Genomic DNA, 17,475 nt, shown 5'->3' with positions numbered 1-17,475 from the left:
CCAGGCCTCATTTAAATACTGTATCACGCGCACAGGCGAGTGGCCTGTTCGCCCGCTCTCCCGCGGACTTTACTGAATCGGCCCGTTAGAGTGGGAGATTTCCAGACTGGCTCCTCATCAGGACTAGCAGTAAAGTTATAAGGATGTTGTGCACCATAGTCAGCTTTTCTAAAATTCGAAGTTACGTGCAGAACTCTTGGCCCCACCCCTTTTCTACCCCCCTGTTCTTGGCGCACATGGGCATGTGTACTTCATGGCTTCTTAAAATTTGCGTTGCTCGCTGTTTTTGCGCGAAAAAGGCTCTTAAAATCTACCTGTAGGTTTGGTCCAATATTAACCATTTCTGCTATTAAAATGGATTCCCTTGCTTCTAAGTTGGAGCCAAAGGTTTCCAGGCATGAAATACAATTAACGGAACACAAGAAAAAGCTGATTGCATTCAAAGAAGATTTGGGGAAAATTCAGTCTTCCATGATTCAAGAGTGGGGTGTTCTCTCTCGAAGGATTGAGATTATGAAGTATACTTCACAGAGGCTTTATCTCCATATTTTGAATTTCCCAATAATTATGGGGGAACGTCCTTTGGTGACACTCAAAAGATATTTCATGGAAGTTCTACGCATGTCCTCAGAGATGCTGCCCCCTATAAATAAAGCAATATTTTTCCATATTCTCCTCACTCAAATGTTCCACTAGACCACGGTGTCCCTATTACCTCTCCTATGTTAAATTTGACTGAATTCCTGGAAACGTCTGGGCTGGAGATCATTCAGCGGGCTACCTTACTCCTTTCTTTCATATAGTAATGTCTTAATATTTTAGCGACCTAAATGTTAATTGTCTTGGTCAAATCATGAGAATGTACCTGGATTTATCTAGGCTTACACAGGATGGAAGAATAGGTTTCTTGGTTCTTAGGCAAGATACTTTGGCTTTGGCTGCTTCTTTTACTTTGCGTTATCACTGCAAACGTTGTGCCAGATATTGTGGAGATTGTTTTGTTGTTTTTTTCTCCTGAGCAACTTAAGTCCTTTATAGATGCCAAAAGGGTAATAACATCTTCACCTGCTCCCATAGTTAATCAATAGTCTTGCATTAATTTATTTTCAGGAATCTTTTTTTCTTCTCATTATAGGAAAAAATTATAAATAAGAAAAACAATAATCTCCTTTTTTTTTCTCTCATTCCCTCCTTATCTTATTTTTAAAGAATGCGGGTACATATCACTGAGTAATTTGCTTTCTTTTGTAAGTGTTCTTTGTTTTATTTTCCCATCTTTGTTTCTGTACAAAGTTTTGTGTTTGTTAAATTGAAATGAACAACAAAAATAAAGCAAAAAAAAAAAAAGATTTTCTTGTCTAAATAAATGTGAAATTGTTTTGGAAGCACTCAGGTATGTTTTGATGTCTCTGGCCTCTTCTACCCACTCTCTCTCTCCTGCATCTCCCCTGTCCTCTTCTGCACACCTCCCACATCTCCTGCTCTCACAGCTCCATTTCCTCCAGCTGTAATCCCCAATGCATCCTGTTAGCTGAGCCCAAGGATGGGGCAAGGGTATTAAATGCTCTAGGCGAAATGTCAGCCATACTTTCTCTCCAGCCCAGCCCCAGAAGTATTCTTCTTCCTGTCTCCAGCCCCCTGTCCCCATTTGCACACAGCCCCAGCAGCATTCCTCTCCTTCTCTCGCTTCCCCCACCTCCCACCCCCGCCAGCCGCAGGACCCAGGAAGCGCTGAGAAAGCAGTAGGGTGAGTTTTCGCTGGCTCCCGCTTCACAAGGCGAGGAACTGGGAGAATGCAGCTTGTGCTTTCAGCACTGCTGCAAACTAGAATGTGAAGCAGGGTCGCGGCACTGCTGAAAGTTACCGTCACAAGAGCAAGGAAAGTAGAGGAAGTGGCAGGGAGCACATTGGCAATCTCCTGCTACTATGGCAAAGCTCAAGCTCCAATTGATGCCAGTTTGGTCTACTTCTGCTGCTGCTGTCCCAAAACCATGGCACTCTAGGTGGCCACCTAGTGCTACTACCAGCCCTGGCTGAGCTCTCAAAATAGGGTCTGAGCTATAAAGTTAACATCTTTTCTGAGGTAGGTGTTAAATGTTAGGCTGTGTGTGGTAAGTAGCATATGCAGAAGAGTATATCATGCTATTTAGCACACACCTGCTAGAGCCTCATTTGCATCTGATGTTCTTTCATTTACATGCACTTAGAAGCTAATTTTAGCATGTATATGCCAACATTCTTTCAAACCAGTTTTCTGTGCACTCTAGGACCTTTGGCATAGCATGATAATTTTTGTGCACAAAAATGGGCTTAGTATGCTCACTAACCTTTAGTGCATAGGCCTGCAAATTAGAGGAAGATTGGGAATGCAGTGGGTCAGCCAATTGCTCTGTCGCTGGGATACAGGCATCAGCTATGTTTCTGTTTTAAAAAATACTGAAAGATCTGTACATTTGACGAATGAGCCGGATGTACTAGAGACACCAGAGAGACATATGGTCAGCCTATTAAACAAAACAACTAGTTTCTTTCCCAGGGTTGGCCAATGTATGGCATTTCTATGACAGCATGACTGTGAAATGGCAGAGGCTCACTCAGCCTTGCTACAAATTATTTTAGCTGGATGTACATTACTGATTATTCTGTCTGAGTGTAGGTTATTAATACTTTGATCTTCTGGGTTATGCTGACTAGGTGTATGTCATTGAGCATGTGGCAAATGGGTTATTTTGTTTTGGCTGTAGGTTGCTGAGACTGTCATTCATATTATGCATTTTCCTGGATAGGCCTAGGTTGCTGAAACTCTCAATGTCAGTCGCCTTAGATAAAAGTGGGATATAAGCTCTAAATCTGAATTCCTGGCAGTGCTGAGTCAATCACTAAACCACAGGCCTGCTGCACAGATGTGCCCCTCTGTTTTGATTTGGAAGACTGCATAGTTTGTCACTGGTGATCCTGCCTGGCATGGTAACAGAAACAGTGAGTGTCTCTCCCAACTATTTAACACTCTGCTTGTCTCCAGCCACACAAATTCCAGTCTCAGTACAAAAAGAGTTTTGGAGAAACCACTTCAAAGCTTATTTCTCATATGCCCCAGTCAGAGATGGAGGAAGAGTGAAATATTCCGTCATAGAAAGTGAGAAATCCAAACGTGCTGTAAGCATACCAGGAGCAGTAATGATATTTTTGAAAAAGAGAAACTCTGCGGTCTTGGGTCTGCTGGGAACTGCTCTCCTTCAGTTTCTTTGTGGTCGCCATACAATACAGACTGTGAAAGTTAATTGTCCTCCATTCCATTGTGTAGAGCACTCGTAACTAGGGATGTTTGTTTTTTTCTGAAAACAAAAACGCAAAGAACGACTCGATTTTTTAAAATTCAGCTTGTTGCAACTGAGCAGACACATCGATTCATCCAAAACCCTGAAGATTCTTCAAATCATCCACAGCTGGGAACTTTATGCATGTAATAAAAATCCCTGGAGGTCCCCCTTTGGCCCTGCCTACAGATTTGCATCTCCCCCACCCCCAGACTCCTCTCTGAAACCTTGCTTAGCTTCATAGTTGCCTGGTTGGAGCAGGAGAATCTGCCAATAGTTCCTGCCCTGCCAGCTATAAATTGGTGCTGGTCAACCCCAGGTGCTCCTTTGCCCCTCTCCGAGCGGCAGGGCATGTAAATAGGGCCAAATAGGCGGGGGGAGGGGGGGGCTTTATTTTTTATTTTGTTTTCATCAGGTTGAGGTGAGGAAGAGGTTGGGAGAGAGGATTCCACTAGACACCCAGGAAACTTTAGCATATAAGGGTGGGGAGCCTCTCATTCTAGCGGGCCGATACAGTAAGGAGCGGTAGGAAGAGCTGCGTTAGTGCTGGGCGCACCCGCGTTTGCCGCACGCACAGTCCTGCTCACCTACCGCTCGATTCAAATGTCATTTGAAATGACAGGCACCAGGAAGTGGATCCCAACTTTAACCCATGAAAACCTAAAAACCTAAAATCCCCTCCTCCCGAAGCGACTCGACATGTTACCAACTTACTTTTTGTTGCTTTCAGCCCCTTCCCTTCTCTGCCATCCTCTGGAGGGGGCAGCCGGCGGCGAAAGCAGCTTGCAGTGGTCCCCCCCCCTGCGCAGGTCCCGGTTCTCCTGGCTCAGCCCTCATCTGCTTAAGGAAGATTGTGAAGTCAGGTAAGAGCCCACTGTTCTATGCCCTCTCCAGTCACAGTGCGAGCGGAGTGAAGCGTACTTTCATTGGCTTGAGCACCCGTCAATTGGGCGCTCAAGCCAATGAAAGCAAATGGACGGGCGTGCGTGACGCACATCGTGACGTCACGCCCGCCCGTCCATGTGCTTTCATTGGCTTGAGCGCCCGTCAATTTGGTCGCTCCAGCCAATGAAAGCACTCCCCCCTCCCCCGCCATTTGCACATTTTAAAATATATTTGTATAATTTGTTTTTCATATATATATAAAAAGTCAAGGATATGCTTGCAAAATGTCATTAATTTGCAAAATTTCCAAAAGCTTAGTCAGGAGTTAGATGCCTAAAGTTAGAAAGAAGGCACCCAAGGAGCTGATCATGACAGATTGCTAACTCCTTCCTTCTTGAGGAGTGGAGCAAACCCTGCACCATTTTGATTTCCCTTCTTTGGACCATCTCTAGTATTTCTGTTTCCTTTCTGATATACGTCTTCTAGAACTGAATACCCAACTACTACTGGCTACTACTAGCCAGACTTGTCCTGGTAAAGGCCAGATTCTCTGCAGGCTGAGAGACAATAAGAGAAGAAAAAGAAGAATACCAGCATAAGAACTGTTTAGAGCTGTTGCTGTATGTGAGCATTTGAGACCTTGCAAGTTCTCTTTTCTAGATCTGAAAATCTGGATCTTCCGATCTGGGATTTTAGCTGAGGAAGCGGAAAGAAAATGGCACAAAACCCACCAATGCTTCTGCCACTGGTAAGCTGTTTTATGACTGCGGGAGGTTTTCACCAGTATTTGATTTTTTTAACTTTCTCTGCAGCAGCTGAATTTGTTTAGTAAGTTTCTTTGATCAAAGACAGACCACAGATTCCCTGAGGTTAAAGAGACAATTGAGATTTAGAATGAAACTGTGATGGTGTAGTCAGCTGGAAGTCTAACCCCAAAGCCAAGAGTGGGTGGTGCACAGATTAGGCAGGTCTGGTGGGTTCTAACAAGAGTGGAGCCAGGTATTTTATGCCTGAACTGGCCACCTTCCTCTTGGGTTGAGCGCTCAGGTGCTGGAGGCTGGTAGGATTTGGACAAGAAAACAGGAAATTCAAGGGTACATACTAAGACAACGTAGAACCCAAACCTGGAGGCATGAAGGCACCCACAGATGCAGTGTAGGAAGACTGGAAACACAAAGAAAACGAGGACCAAACAGGAACACTGAATTCACGAAGCAATGTAGGAATAAACAGGGACACAAAACATAGGATCAAATGCAAGACAACATAGGATTAAGTATAGAACCAAATGCAAGGCTAAGCTCTAGTAAAGTACTGACTGAGAGCTTGGAAAATAACTGTGTTCAAACCGGACCAAGATGGCCACCAGCAGGAACTATGGGTCATCGAAACAGAAGGACTAACCAATCTAGACAGGACAAGATGGCTGCAAGCAGGATGTGAGAGCTATAGAACTAGAACTAAACAGATAGTACCATGGCCCTCTGCTGGCAGGAAGCAAGAACTGTCCAACAGGACCTATACCAGTCCCGTTCCCCGCAGGTTGAGACCTTGGGTTCCAGGGTCTGGCAGGACTTAGGTAAATGACCCTTAAGAATAGTTGGTGCAGGTACAGGCTGAGATTAAGGCTGGCAGGGAGCAGACAGTAACCGGGTGCAGGCAAAGAATCAGTGCAGGCAGCAAAGTGTGGTCAGAGTTCAAGGCAGAGGTCAATACCAGGTGGCAGATAGGAGAGTGGTCCAGGTCCGTAACAAATATCAATACCAGGTAGCAGGCAGAAGAGTAGTCAAGTCTTCCCAGTAACAAAAGCTGGTTGTCTCATAACCGCCTTGCCCTCAATTTAAACAAGACTGAGGTTATTTTCTTGGGCTGCTGCAATAAATTTGACATTCTTGACTCCTCTGTATTTGATAATCAGATACTTTCCATTTCAAAGAAAGTCTGCAATTTAGGCTTAATGCTTCACTCTCAACTATCAATGAAACCCCATATCTCTTACAACATTCCAAGCTCATTTGCAAAATTGAAGCTTCTGTAAAATCTGCAGCCTTTCCTTGATCATACTGACTTCAGAACTGTGCTCCAATCTTTTATCTTCTCTTTTCTCGACTGCTGTAACTCCTTATACACTGTGGTATCTCTCAAAACTCAATTCGTGCTCTCCAGATAACATAAAATGCTGCCGCAAAACTTCTCACTGGTACAAATATCTATGACCATATTCCACCTGTACTTTTCTCACTGCATTGGCTCCTGGTATTCTGGTGAATCCAATATAAACTCATGCCCGTTATCCATAATTTCACACATGATGTCTCCTCATCCTGAGTCAATGCAACCCTCAAACTATACACTCATACAGATCACTCCATTCATCAAATAAACAGCTCTTTGAAATTCCCTCAACCCGGTTTGCCCGACTCAACTCCACCAGGGACCGAGCCTTTTCCATTGCAGGCCCTAACCTTTGGAATTCATTAACCATACGGTTATGCGACACTGATGACTCCAAGGCATTCAGGAAAGCCCTTAAAACATTTTTGTTTAACAAGGCATTTGAGGATTTAATAATGTAGCATACAGACACCTGACTTCTCCCAGTTTGATCCCCACCGTACTCTCCAGGCATTTGAACCATTTAGTCCAACAGTTTGTTTGTCATGATTATCTGTTTTATTAGGAACGTCTTTATGCAACCCATCCTGAATTTTGGAGGGTGATGAGGCAAGGCACAACAAGGAGACATAGAAAGCAAGCCAAGCACAGAAACAATAGCAGCATGCACTGCAGGCAAGGCAGGAGACCCATTGCTGACGTGGAGTCTGGGAGTGTGGCTGGAGTTTAAATCTCCATCCATCTTCTGCAATGATGCTGGTTTCCTGCTACGGGGCCTATTAAAGCTGGCCAGTGGCACGTGCATGCCCTAGAGATTGGTGCGATGTGGTGGAAGGAGGCAGTGACAGTGGCATTCATAGTGCATGGAGGGAGCATCAGCATTGGGCAGTGTCCGGGGTAAGTGCAGCCGGTCTTGGGGCTGTCCCTCAGCCAGACAAACGCTACAAATAGAAAGGATTTCTGTACAGAGAAGGTAGCGAATGCATGTAATGGCCTACTGGGGAAAATGGTGAAGACAAAAGGAGTAACAGAATTCCAGAAAGCCTAGGATAAGTATAGAGGATCCCTACTTGCGTAGAAATGAGAGTAAAGTCAGGCTAGTCAAAATAGGTAAAATTGAGTTGATTTTATACTATACGTTACCAGCAAAAAATTGGACATAAATTTGCAGAATGCTTGGCATTGTCAGTAAGAGAACTCTTTCAGCTCCCTGTAGGAGAGGTTTCATAGGTTATTTCAGGTGCTGAATGACTATGTGACCTTCAGAGGTAGCATGGCAAAGAAACTCATGAACTGCCACCCATAGAAGGCTCTTTAAAACACTATGGTTTGCACAGGACTATGCTTCTGTTATTTCAGAATGGTTTCTATTTTCTAGCCAATTTCAGCAGAGGCTCAGATGTCTGATCCTCCACAGAACATTAATTGCAAAATGCAGAACAGCTTTCTATGGTAAGGAGGAGGTTTTCTATGTATGTCTGTTAACCATAGATATGTTAGCACAAAACACTTGCTGAAAACCACAATAAATGGTTGGAAACATTTTACTAAGAATCAGATGTGTGTTGCACAACATTTCAACCGACTGTCACAGCTCACCCAGCATGATTTTACTTGTCTCCATCAGAGGCATTCTAGCATTCTCCCAGTAGGGATGTGCATTTGGATAATCCAAATGTGACATTTGATCCAAATGAGTTTAATTACAGATTAGTTCAGGTCATCATCAAATGGGTGCAGTCCCCTAAAAAAAATCTTAAATTCATTTGGTTCAGTCCCATTAAAGTATATGGGAAAACAAAGCCAAACAGAGGAGAGCCAACTGGGGTTGGGGCAGGGAAGGAGCAAGACCAATCAAGTTTCAGTACTTATTCAGTCTATCCATGGATTGGCTTCATTATTTTTTGTAGGTGAAAGTGAAACTAAGAGCACTTTGAGCAGCCAGTGACCATTTTGTTCTCAATTACTCCTCTGTAGGATCTCAGAGAGAGAGAGAGAAAGCAAACGTTTTGAAGCTCCTTGCTTCAAAGTTCCAAAGTTGTAGAAAAGATTTGAAAGAAGCATTAGATTTAATGGAGAAAGCAAGTGTGCTCTTACAGTCACTGCCACTGTATTCTAATTGTGCTGCTATCAGCAGGAGAAATGGTAATCTTTCTGTCAGAGGATTACGGTGTAACTGTATATCAGCACAGTAAGACTATACTTTTCTTCTACAACAGACAAGCAATTTGTGTGCAGTGTCTGTAAGAAACATGCAGAGAGATTTTTCTTGCAGCATGTGCAGAGTGGGCTGTGACTGACTATGACATGGAGTAGCTTGCTGTTGCATCCTCTTTTTTGCCTCTCCTTTTCCTCCGTGGGTAAGATGGCTGCCTCCGGTGCCGAGTGCCGAAACCCTCGATGCCTCCAGCTCAGCATGGGTGTCCCTGTCCGCCATGCTCCTTTCTTTGGCCTCCTATGGCGCATGCGTGCATGCTGCCTATGCTTATCTACACATCATGGCGGGAACCTCGGGGGCATTCCCACCGCATGACGTCAATACCGCTGGGTATTTAAGCCTCCATTCCACTTCTAACAAACGAGTTAGCAAGGACTTCGGTTTAGCTACTCTGACCGCTTCTAAGCTGCACGCTTAGACTCTTTGCTACCCTCTGGGGTATCTCGCTCCTGAAGAAGCGCTGGGTACCCGCTCCTCGGGGGCCTCTCGCTTCCCACTACCCTTCGAGGTTTTCTACTAACTAGACAACTGCTCCTCGGGGGTCATTCTTCTCTTTCAGGATTCTGCGTGCCCAGGTATTCGCTCCTCAAGGGCCTATCCAGCTCAGTATATACTGCATCACGGACCTCCATTAACCAGGAGGATTCCAGCACTACTCTTCAGTGAGTACCTTTATGATCCAGCTCTCCATACCACCCACCAGGTTCGGCTCATCCCGCTCTGCAGAACACTACCAACCTTGTACATCTGGGTGAGACTTTTACATCTGAGGCTGTCTGAACGAGTTGGCACCTTGCTGGACTTCAGTGCCATACCTTCCTGCATTTCTACCATCTATCTACAGCAGTACACTAAAGCTTTTCATCTCCAGTGCCTGCTCTCTGAGTCTAGCCTATCGCTGTGGTTCCCCATGGGGCCCCTCCCCATGGGAGGAGTCAGCTCCACAGCGACTAAGAGTCCACACTATGCCTCAAACCCAACACTTGCTTTCTCTGTTTAAAAGAGTCAGTGACATTGTAGTTCTGTACTAATTCTTTTGTTTGTGACTCTTGCACTAAGTTGATGCCACTGTGTTTGCTGCCATATCCCTCACTGAGGAAAGGCAATTTTCAGACTGGCAATTTATACAGGTAAATCACTATTTACATGTGTAAATAGCTTTGAAAGTTCACTCCCCCCTCCCCCGCCATTTGCACATTTTTAAATATATTTGTATAATTTGTTTTTCATATATATATAAAAAGTCAAGGATATGCTTGCAAAATGTCATTAATCTGCAAAATTTCCAAAAGCTTAGTCAGGAGTTAGATGCCTAAAGTTAGAAAGAAGGCACCCAAGGAATTTTCAAAAACTGTTTTCTGTGCCCTGAAGCACACAGGGAAGGCAAGTTTCAAAGTCCTTTCCAGCGGTAAAGCAGCAGAAATGGAAATTTTGAAAAGTATCCCCCCCCTACCTTCCACCCATCACTGCAGGTAAACGTTATCTGTGCTGATCACAGTGTGGGCACTTTTACCTGCAGGGAAACAGAGATGGGGTTAGGTTAGAGGAGGGAAAGGATGTACAAAGGCTTTCATTTTTTAAACTTGTGTGTGTATATTATTTGCACCTGTGCTATGTGTTGCTGTCCTGATTGTCCAATAGCCATTTGGAAAATTGCCTCCTAGATGCCTAAATGTAGCAAGCAGGCCACTTGGTCATCTCAGACACATGGTCACAATTTGGATACAGGGATGTAATTATCAGACACCTCAGTGTAATGCCATTTACTTGTCTAATTCTGCAACAGGTTTTCTAGTGTGTAAGGATGAAGACATGTCATCTGGAAGTGTTTTACTTTTGTTGCTAATGTCTAGCATTAATTTACACCCACTTTCCACAAAGAAAATAGTTGTTTTGTTTGACTCTACATGCGTTTAAAGATGCTTTCAAATTCTACAAATGTCTTATTAACTCCCAAACAGCCTCTGCTCTGACCATTTGGGTGTTATCAATGCTTTTGCATTTTGCAATTTTTCTTTCCATATTAACCTTGTTGCCTGACTCCGGTCCTTATTGCTGGGTTGCTCTTTATGTAACCCATACTTTGGGGCTTTCATAGGTGTAAACCCCATCAGGCTTTCACCATAAAGTTTAAGGTGGAAATTTGCAGTTCTGAGAGGATGCTGGGGAGCAGATTGTGCTGTAAGTGACTGTCCTGGTCCAAAGGCTATAATGGTGACTCCACAATTCACTAGAGGGAGTTGTTGATCAAAGGTGCAAGGGAGAGCAGCAAGAGCTGTGGATCTCTGGACCCCTGGCAGGAGGTTTGCCTTTTTACCCTCTTGAGGGAATGGCTTGCGGTTGGGGAGGTTTTCAGGAAGGGTCCCGAGAGAAGAGCTGAAGGTCTACTTTCCCTGAGTCAAAGGGACAGGGTGGATTGTCCATAAGTCTGTTTTCACAAAACAGGTATTTTGATGCTGTTTTCCAAGTGGGAAAAGAGGATTTAAGTCTCAGAGACAGGCCTATTGGGAACCAGAGGAGATCTCAGTTTCCCTTCGGTTCTACCTAATTAGCTTAAAATATTGTTTTTTCCTCTTACTGACTGCTGTATTTTAGAGAACTGTTCTGTCCTCAGCTCCCGATGTCCTAGCTTGGGAGTCTCTACACAGGCTGATTAAAAAAAACAAAAAACCCGCGGGAGAGCCAGCACACTCTCCCGAAGCACGCCCAGGCACCTCTCCTGGGCGCGCGATTCTCTATTTAAATTAGGCCACGCGCTAAAAAGGAGGCACTAGGGACAATAACATGGCCCTAGCGCCTCCTTATTAGTGGAAGAGGCGGCTTAAGTGCAGGATTTGTCAGGTCTGCAGGTGTTCACAGAACTCACCCTATAACTCCTCTGCAAGCAGAGCACTCCGCCAACTCTGCTAACGACCCTCACCCGCTGAAGAGGCTTGGAAGAAACTGAGCTACTGTCTAATTAGAGAGAGAGAGAGAGCAAAGGAGAGAGCAGATGCCTAGGCTGCAATTGGGGGGGGGGGGGGGAGCCCGGAGCCCCTGGGACACGCGGTGTGCAGCCTGTGAGGCTGGGGGGTATCGGAGGGGGAGGACGGGCATGATGGAGCTGGAGAATCGGGCAGAGAGCAGTGGCCGATCCGATGCAGGTGCCGTGGTGAGATTGGGCTTGCTCAGATTTTAACACCCTGCCCATCAACATGCATTACAGTTTAAGGGGTAATAATGGCGCATATAAAATGCGTGGTCAAATGGGGGCTAAACGGTGTGCTTGGCTCTCCCTAGCGCCTCTTTTTGGACAGGAGCAGCGGCTGTCAGCGGGTTTGACAGCCAACGCTCAATTTTGCCGGCGTCAGTTCTCGAACCCACTGACAGCCACGGGTTCGGAAACCGGACGCCGGCAAAATTGAGCGTCCGGTTTTCAACCCGTGAGCTGCTTTTACATTTTTTTTTTTTTACTTTTTTTAACTTTTGGAACCTCCGACTTAATATCGCCATGATATTAAGTCGGAGGGTGCACAGAAAAGCAGTTTTTACAGTTTTTCTGTGCACTTCCCTGGCGCCGACAGAAATTAACCCCTACCTTTGGGTAGGCGCTAATTTCTTAAAGTAAAATGTGCATGTTGCGGGCACTATTAGTCTCGGGGGGGGGGGTTGGATGTGTGTTTTCGATGTGCTATTACTCCTTACTGAATAAGGGGTACAGTTAGCGTGTCGAAAACACACGTCCAAATGCCGGTTAACAGTGCACTCCACCGGAGCGCACTGTACTGTATGGGCCTGAAAGTCAGAGCAGTGGCATACCTAAGGTATTTGGCACCCGGGTTGGATACGTCCTTTGACACCCCCCCCCCCCCCCCCAAGGTTCACGTTTTCATCCCCACCCCATCCCCAGTGATCTCTCCAGATCTCCTCTCCCTCACACAGGCTCCCTCTCTCTCTTGCACAAACTTTCACACACCCCTGCATACAGGCTCCCTCTCTCACACACACACATACACCCCCTCAAACAGGCTCCCTCTCTCTGTGCATACATTCATCCACTTACACAGACTCCCTTGATTCTCTCTCTCATACACCCCCTCAAACAGGCTCCCTCTCTCTGTGCATACATTCATCCACTTACACAGACTCCCTTGATTCTCTCTCTCATACACACCCTCACACAGGCTCCCTCTTGCACACACAAACATACATCCTCACATAGTCTCCCTCTTTCTATTGCATACACCCCGCCCCCCCTCACATAGGCTCCATCTCTCTCTGCCAAACAAGCATGCACACAGGCTCCTTTACTCTATTGCATCCCTGCACATAGGCTCTCTCTCTCACACACACACACACACACACCTTCATACGGGTTCCCTCTCAACACAAACAAGCATCCTCACAAAATCTCATTTGGAGCCTATATGCCTCATTCAGGCATATAGGCTCCAAATCTCACACACACACACACACACACACTCACTCCTGTGCCTGTCAATCTGGGCACACACATTCACAGGCTGCATCGATGTCAGCTATTCACTGCTCCTCGGCTGTGACCCACTCAAAGCCCACCAGCACTTCCCTAGCCTCCAGCCACGAGTGAGGTGTGCTCCACTCACAGCCCACTGGGGCCTCCTTAGTTTTCAGCCATGAGTGGGATGGGCTCTGCTTGTGACCCGCCAGGCCTCCTTCCACTTTGGCTGCGAGCAGGATGGGCTCCACTCATGTCCCATCAGGGCCTTCCTCTTCTTCTGCCACGAGTGGGATGGGCTCCACTCATGGCTGCCAACTTTCCTCTTGATGGCACCCCCCTCCAGGCTGGCACCCGGTGCAGACTATTCCCACACACCCCGTCCTTAATACGCCACTGAGTCAGAGAGAACTCAGATCTTAATACCAAAGCATTTATTGAATGATAAACAGTTTGAAACTAACTGCGAACGATATTGAAGATTACAGCAAAGACACCAGAACTGATACAGCTGTAATGAGGATTTCTGAGAGCTCAAAGGCAGATGACTGCAGCAGTAGAGGAAGTCGTGACTGCCAAGAGATAGCAGAGTCCAGCAGGAGGAGGGAAAGGAAGCAAGGTGAAAAGAGCAACATTTCTATGAACCTGCAGAGGATAGAAACACGAAGGCAGAAAAAGACCACATGGCCCATCCACTCTGCCTATCCCTCCAATTAATTTAGCATTATAATTTGCATCATTCCTTAGAGATCCACTGTATTTATCCCATGCTTTCTTGAATTCAGATATTGTTTTTATCTGCACCATTTCCACTGGGAGGCCATTCCATGTATCTACCACCCTCTCTGTAAAGAAATGTTTCCTAAGATTACTCCTGAATGTACCTCCTCATCTCATGACCCCTCATTCTAGAGCCTTCTTTCCATTGAAAAAGGTTCACCTCCTGTGCATGGAAACCTTTGAGATATTTGAATGTCTCTATCATATCTTCCCTATCTCTCCTTTCCATGTTTAGATCTTTAAATCTATCCCCATATGCTTTAAAATGAAGACCACTGACCATTTTAGTGGCCACCCTCTGGACAGACTCCATCCTTTTGAAGGGGCAGTCCTCAGAACTGTACACATTGTCCAAGTGAAATCTTGCAATACTGGGATCCAGGAAAGCTGCAAGCCTGTCCAGAGCCAGTTCCAAACTAAACTTTTAGGGATTCCCAGGGATTCCATGGGGCAAAAGAAAAACAGGAAAAAAACAGGAGAACACAGAGGAGGTGCAGGAAGAGATCCAAGCAGAAGCTCAGCAACATTTAAACAATAACCGATAGGGAAAGTTAGCTCTAAACATGAGGAGAACCTAAGCTAAGCAATGATATAAATTGCTACATGTGGCAGTGTAATAAGAAACATATATAACACATTCATTTACAGATACTGCAGAGGCAGAACAAGAACCATTTTATTCTGGTGTTTTTACCTAGTCCTATACTACTGCTTTACTTGATTTGTTTTTTACTTTAGTAAAGTATAATTCTGTTTTGGAACAACATTCATCGTGTGGAGACTTTTCTTGGAGAGGCTGTGTGAGTAAATCCTATTGGTCCTTTCAGCTTTGTTGCCCCCCCCCCCCCCCTGTTGGAGGATCCTGATTCAAAACTGCAACAAGTTGATTAGTGCTCTGAGGCCCTCGAAATCGAAAGTGGCCCTCTGCCTGTTACAGAGAGGACCCTGGGAAAAGAAGGTTACCAAACCTGTTTTTGTTTTTAGCCTGGTGGTTTCTGTGTAGCTAGTGGGGTAAAAAGTCTTCCTTTACTGTATTACTGCTACTGATTGGAAGCCCAACATTTATTCCGGGTCTATTGTACGCAATCTTTCAAGAACGGAAACAAAAAAGGGCTTGTAGACATCTCACAGTTTTACTGTAAAGGTCAACAGATGATTTTTTTCTTTTGAATAGAAGAACACACAATGTGCATTGACTCACAAACATTTTTTTTTTTTTTTTTGCATATTTGCAAGTCAGACACTCTGTTAATGGATTTATCTCAATATGTTTCTTCTGTTAACTGGCATCATTGTTCCAGGTACCGCCTTAGAGCGAATTTGAAGTTTCATTGTAAACCGATATGATTTGTACTTTTACAGGAATGTCGGTATAGAAAAAATAAAAACAAACAAATAAATAAATAAATAATAAATAAATAAATATCCATTGCCTTTTTCATCCAGATTCAGTAGTTACAATATTTCAGCTGTTGAACAAGCAAGGTGAAATCTTTTCTTATTGGTATGGGCTCCGGATATCAAAGCAGCCCGCCGACATATGCTCTTCTCTGGCAGGACCCTGGACGAGTCATACAGATGTTATAGTTTTACATTTTGATGTAGCTTTTAAAGCTTCTATCGATTCCAAGTATCAAGAACTTCAATTCAAGTTGTTACATCATTGTTATACAGATATTTATTTACAGTTTCTTTTATACCGCCTATGGGGCAGATTTTAAAACCTGCGCGCGGGCGTAGATTTGTTCGCGCAACCCGGCGCGAACAAATCTACGCCCAATTTTATAACATGCGCACCCAGCCGCGTGCATGTTATAAAATCCAGGGTCTGCGCGCGCAAGGGGGTGCACAATTGGGCAACTTGCGTGCGCCGAGCTGCTCAGCCTGCCTCCATTCCCTCCGAGGCCGCTCCAAAATCGGAGCGGCCTCGGAGGGAACTTTCCTTCCGCCCGCCCCCCCACCTCCCGCACCTTCCCCTCCCTTCCCCTACCTAACCTACCCCCCAGCCCTACCTAGAACCCCCCTTACCTTTGTTGAAGAAGTTACCCGCGCCGGCCGACGGCCAGCCCGCGATCCCGGGCACAGCGGCAAATGGCCGCTGTGCCCGGGATCGCGGGCTGGCCACATATGTCCCAGGCAAGCCCTGGGACATATGTGCATCCCGGGGCTTGTGCGCACCGCCCAGCCTATGCAAGATAGGTTCGGTGCGCGCAGGGACCGGCAGGGGCAGCTTTTCGGGGTTACGTGCATATCTTACGCACGTAACCATTTGAAAATCTGCCCCTATGTGAACAAACATTATAAGCGGTGTACAGCTTACATACCTAGTAAAATAAAACAGCAGACGTTAACCGTACCAGCATTTAAGATGGGCAAAGGGGTTTCAGAGGAATGTATCAAATGTCACATTGACAGAGGCATTTAGGTGCACAGTTTTGTATTCTGTGTTAAAATGTTTCCCTTTTGGGGAACAATATTGATTATTGAAAAACTTACTACTAAAATGCCTCTTTACAGTGGTACCTTTTTGCTGTTGGGGTCTATGGGTTGGGCCCCTAAACTGTCTAAAGGGTGTGTATTGTTAGCTAAATTTTGCATATTAAAGAATTGGACACAGCCTACTCCAGCTTCTGCAATGTTTTGGTTTCAACAGATGGCAGATTGGATGCAGCTAGAGCATTTGGATGTAAAATGTACCCAAAGACGCATCAATAAAGAGTTAGCCTAAGGAACTTTAGATTCTCTTCTACCACAGATGATTAGAGACAAGTTGCAAATGGAAGGATACTCTATAATTGGCTTTAACATATATTGACTTTATGGTACATAATTCTGGTGATAGGAATGAATGAGGTTGAATGGAGAAATGGGAGAGATGTCATGGCAGCTAATTTATATAATATATATTTTATATATACATTTTTTTTTGTCTTTTGTGTTCATAAAATTTAATGTGATATGGCTTCTATAGCAATTGGTTGCTTTCATTTGTCACTATGCCTTTGTAAATACAATTTTGTTGATGTATAGACATCCTGGAATGTACAGTTATTACTGTATCACATTGCCTATAAATACATAATAAGAGAGAAAGGAGGCTGCATGTGTTTGAAATATTCTATTGTTTTGCTATATTTTATGTCAGTCCAGCTTGAGGGGAGATGGATTTTTCTCTTTCCAGAAATTAATACTTTGTTTCAAGGTTGTCAATAAATATGAAGATTAATATGTCCTCATGATAACTGCATAGGGTAGACACTGACACTTACAGATAATCTGATAAGGAGCTTGAATTTTGAGTTCTGGACAACAGGATTGATTTCTGGAAGGGACCAATTATATGTTTGAGGAAACATTTCACATTTCAAGTTCTGGAATCAGTCTGGGCTAGTAGCTATTCTCCGAAATCTGCCGATGGACCTAAATTTGATATCTGTAGTAGTAGTATCTGAGTGCTTGGTTCAGTGGAAGAGCTGTACACTTCCATACAGAATTGACCAAACGTTTGATTCCTGGTTCAGATCTTCTTTTCCCTAGGTCAGCCAGAGCTGGGGATGCTGCACAGCCCCTTGGGGGGGGGGGGGGGGGGGGTTGAGGAGGGGAGTCATAGTCATTGTGCAATGGAGACACCTAGTGGCCAGACTTAGAGCCCTGGCTGAAGGCTGTTGCTACAATGTCTGACTAAAGAAAGTTGGGAGAGTGGC

General features: G+C 44.9%; 1 long non-coding RNA gene across 1 annotated transcript; it reads left to right on the top strand.

Annotated features, from left to right (window-relative positions):
* Window positions 1-4,139: 4,139 nt before the first annotated feature.
* LOC115089566 lies at window positions 4,140-9,300 on the top strand. The gene is made up of 4 exons (XR_003856167.1): window positions 4,140-4,180; window positions 4,863-4,950; window positions 7,696-7,769; window positions 9,095-9,300. It is a non-coding gene; the product is annotated as an uncharacterized LOC115089566 (long non-coding RNA).
* The last annotated feature ends 8,175 nt before the right edge of the window (window positions 9,301-17,475 follow it).

This window comes from Rhinatrema bivittatum, chromosome 4 (genome assembly GCF_901001135.1).
Source record: "Rhinatrema bivittatum chromosome 4, aRhiBiv1.1, whole genome shotgun sequence".
NCBI lineage: Eukaryota > Metazoa > Chordata > Amphibia > Gymnophiona > Rhinatrematidae > Rhinatrema > Rhinatrema bivittatum.
Note: the sequence above shows the minus strand (reverse complement) of the source record. Positions and strands in the feature narration are given on the sequence as shown.